The sequence below is a fragment of the Triticum aestivum genome, chromosome 3B (genome assembly GCF_018294505.1).
Source record: "Triticum aestivum cultivar Chinese Spring chromosome 3B, IWGSC CS RefSeq v2.1, whole genome shotgun sequence".
In the NCBI taxonomy this organism is placed as follows: Eukaryota; Viridiplantae; Streptophyta; class Magnoliopsida; order Poales; family Poaceae; genus Triticum; species Triticum aestivum.
In genome coordinates, this window is record NC_057801.1 from 805,824,581 (window position 1) to 805,828,825 (window position 4,245).

At 41.2% G+C, this 4,245-nt stretch overlaps 1 pseudogene; it reads left to right on the top strand.

Annotated features, from left to right (window-relative positions):
* The first annotated feature begins 206 nt into the window (after positions 1–206).
* LOC123067965 (cysteine-rich receptor-like protein kinase 10) lies at positions 207–3,816 on the top strand (annotated as a pseudogene).
* The last annotated feature ends 429 nt before the right edge of the window (positions 3,817–4,245 follow it).

Consider the following 4,245-nt stretch of genomic DNA (forward strand, 5'->3'; position numbering starts at 1 on the left):
GGTCTACGGTCTTCACACCACTCAAACGCCGGTCAGTCAAGCATAAAGTCTTTAGTCTCTCTCGCCGGCTAACTAAATACAGACATCCCAGCACATCACCATGAATGTGATGTTGATATATAGGAGTGACTCGGTGTTGCATTATTTTGCATAATAAATAAGAAACCATCAAGGATCTTGTGCCACTGCCCTGCGTAAGCTAGTCGATGGACATGGTTATCGTCCCCATCCTTCTCCTGCTGCTCCTGCCCTTCGTTGGTGCCCAATGGTTAGTGTGCGGTGACAGCGGCAACTATGCATCAAACAGCACCTACCAAGCCAACCTCATGCTCCTTTCGTCCACCCTCCCCAACAAGGCTGTGTCCAACACCAGCCTCTTCGCCACCGCCACCGTGGGCCATGCTCCGGATATCATCTACGCCCTTACGCTCTGCCACGGGGACATCACCGACGCCTCCGACTGCGAGAGCTGCGTGGCTGCCGCCTTCAAAGATGCGCAGCTGAGCTGCCCGTACAATAAGGAAGCCAGCACGTACTACGATTACTGCATGCTCAGGTTCTCCAACCATAATTTTCTCCTTGCCAACAGTACCGAAGATCAGATGAAGTGGATCAACCTCGGGAACACCCTGAACTTCACGACAGGTGTCGACTCCATCACGCACTTGCTGTTCATGCTTCTGAACAGCACGGCCCAAGCGGCTGCAAACAGCTCGAGGAGGTTCACCACCTCACGCTTAGGCGTCAACAGCGTCCCAACGATGTACTGCTTTATGCAGTGCACGCCCGACCTCACGCCCGACGACTGCGCGGCTTGCTTACAGCTTGTTTTGAAGCATACGCTCAAGTTCCTAGATGGAGCGCAAGGTGGTCGAATTCTTGGGAGATGGTGTAGCATGAGGTACGAGCTATACCACTTCTACGAAGGGGTCCCCATGCTTGCAATTCCGGCGGTCAATGGCACTACGCCAGCGCCCACGCCTGCTACCAGGTACCCACATTCCCAGTCACATCCACCAGCTGCTGCGCCTCTCCCGGAGGCGCAGGCAACCGTTCAAGAACAACAGGGTATGTAAACTCCTCACCCTTTCCAGGACATACTTAATTGGACATGCCAACACTGCTTCTATTTGATTATAATTGATTCAGAAAAATTATGGAGAAAAGCTTTTTAAATGAGGGAATTCCCTCGAACTTTGCGTTGAGATGCATACAGCCAGTAAAAATAAATTATTTGTACTGATATATAGACTCCCTCCATTCCAAATATTTGTCATGGTTTTAGTTCAAATTTGAACTTAAACCATGACAACTACTTTGAAACGGAGGGAGTATAATCTATACTAAATTATCTTTCATGGCAAGCTGATTTACTCTTGCACATGATGGTAATCTCCACTTACAAAAATCGCTTATTAGATCTTTATGATAAGTAGCTTCTTAAATACGTCCTAGCACTATTTACACAGGTACTAGCAGACAGAGCTTAGAACAGATGAATAAAAATAAATAAATAGAAGAACTAAGTTTTTAAAAAATAAGCTAAGTGAATCAAAGAGAAAATGAGGTTCATTGACTAAGGGGTAAACCGCTAGAATCGGAACGGTTCAAAGGTCACGGAAAAATGGGTGAAATTTCCTTTGTCAATTATATGGCTGACCCATGTTTAATTTGTCAAGCTGATTTTCCATTATTGCCTAGCAGAAAAATATATTTTCTCTATCACTAAATGAATCCATGTTTATTTATACTATATGAGAACTATACATGATTTAGTCTTTTTTTTCCCTTAGGACGCAACTCACGCAAGAGGGTGTTGTGGATTATTGCTGTGGTGGCTCCACTACTGTCAATACTGTTATCTGTTATGTTGTATGGATGAGAAGAAGAAGAAGACAAGGTTTGTTCCAATGATGGCTCATTCACGAACATGTTCCTCGAAAAACTGAAATTTATTAATGTAGCCAGCTAGGTTAAGTTTCAGTCCCAGATTAATGATGTATATTTGTATGTTCTCTCAATTTAGGAAAAGTAAACTTAAACGACCAGCTGGCTGCCACAAATAGACCGGAAGAAGACGAACTGGTCTGGAGGTTGGAGGAGAAGAGTTCAGAGTTCACTCTCTTTGACTTTTCTGAGATATTGCATGCTACACATAACTTCTCCAAAGAAAATCTACTTGGACAAGGTGGTTTTGGCCCTGTCTACAAGGTAAATGCATTGTCTTGAAAAGATTCAATTCTAAGTTCATTATAAAATATATATAGTAACGATTACCCTGAATAAATCTAATGTTGGCTGGCCATTAATAAATACATCTTGCATGTACGCTGAAAATACATAGTACTTTGCAGAAATAAAAGTTCAGAAAATCTTGATACCTTGTTTATTTTTTCTTATTTTGCAATGGATGACTTGTAATCCTTATTTTGTCATTTCAATAAAAAATGATGCCTCCAATTTTGTTTTGTACATATTTACAGGGCCAATTAGCGGATGGAATGCAAATTGCAGTCAAAAGGCTTGCCTCGCATTCAGGACAAGGTTTTACAGAATTCAAAAATGAAGTAGAACTTATTGCAAAATTACAACACAATAATCTTGTCAAGCTCTTGGGATACTGCATTCAGGGAGAGGAAAAACTATTGGTGTACGAGTATTTGCCAAATAAGAGCTTGGACTTCTTTATATTTGGTATGCATAGTGTGTTTTTAATAATATTTTGCATTGTGGTCCATACATGCTATAAAATGCTCTCTCTAATGTGCAGAAAGAAACAGGACAACTTTTATTGATTGGAACAATAGACGTGCGATAATTGAAGGGATAGCCAAAGGTCTTCTGTATCTCCACAAGCACTCTCGGTTACGCATCATACACCGAGACCTTAAGGCCAGCAACATTCTCTTGGACCAGGACATGAATCCTAAAATTTCTGATTTTGGCCTAGCAAAATATTCAGCTCCAATGATACTCAGGGAAGCACAAAGAGGGTAGTAGGAACATAGTAAGCATATTCCTCAATTACAAATTACAACATAAGTAGTGCCTACAGTACCATTAATTAGTTGACGAACCGAATCATATATTTTGATATAATATTTTCTTGTGCTTCTAACTCATTTCAGTGGTTATATGTCTCCGGAGTATGCATCTGAAGGCATTTACTCAATCAAATCAGATGTGTTCAGCTTTGCTGTGTTACTTCTTGAGATCCTTAGCGGAAAAAGGAATTCGGGTTTCTATCAGTACGGAGACTTTCTTAACCTTCTTGGATATGTGAGCATTTTCTAAACCCTCGTGTGTTTAGCGTGTTACTTTTGTACTTCCTCCATTTCTAAATATAAGCATTTGTAGAGATTCCACTATGGACCACATATGGATGTATATAGATGCATTTTAGAGTATAATTCACTCATTTTGCTCTATATGTAGTCCATAGTGGACTCTCTACAAAGACTTATATTTAAGAACAGATGGAGTACTGGACTTATAAGTTTTATCATGTATATTCATACGATGAAGATACTTTCTCGCTTTCTGCAGTCATGGCAACTATGGGAAGGAGGAACATGGGCTAAGCTTATAGATGCATCAATTGCAAAGGAGATCTGTACATCAGATGCTAGGAGGTACATTAACATTGCATTGATGTGTGTACAAGAGAGTGCAGATGATCGACCCACCATGTCAGATGTTGTTGCAATGTTAAACAGCGAGAGTGTTATTCTTCCAGAACCAAATCATCCAGGATACTTCAACCTAAGGGTATCTAAGACACATGAATTTCTTTTCCATGTAGTAACAATGATGTAACCATCACTGAGGAGCAACATGGCAGATAGTTGATTACTCCATTTCAGTTGTTAATGAACATAAGCACACAATCATATTGGTGTACGAGTTGTACACTAAAACCACACCAAGATTTTGATGTTAATTACTGTACCTACTGATGTACAAACATTTCTAAATTAATTAATGCTTAAATAAGACTAGAATAGCTAGACATACCAGGTGAATAAACTTACACTACTACAGAACATAACATCATGCAGGGGCCAAACCCTGCATTGCACACAATACTATGTCATGTCTCTAAGTCTAGAGTGACTTACTCCTCCACAGTTACTCACTCGTTTTCCCATCCCCATTGTCAACCTCACCGATCTTGCCTTCCTTCAACCCGATCAGGTCCTCCTCACCTTCTTGCTCAGCCCGCCGGGTCCTCCTCAGCGCGGCCGC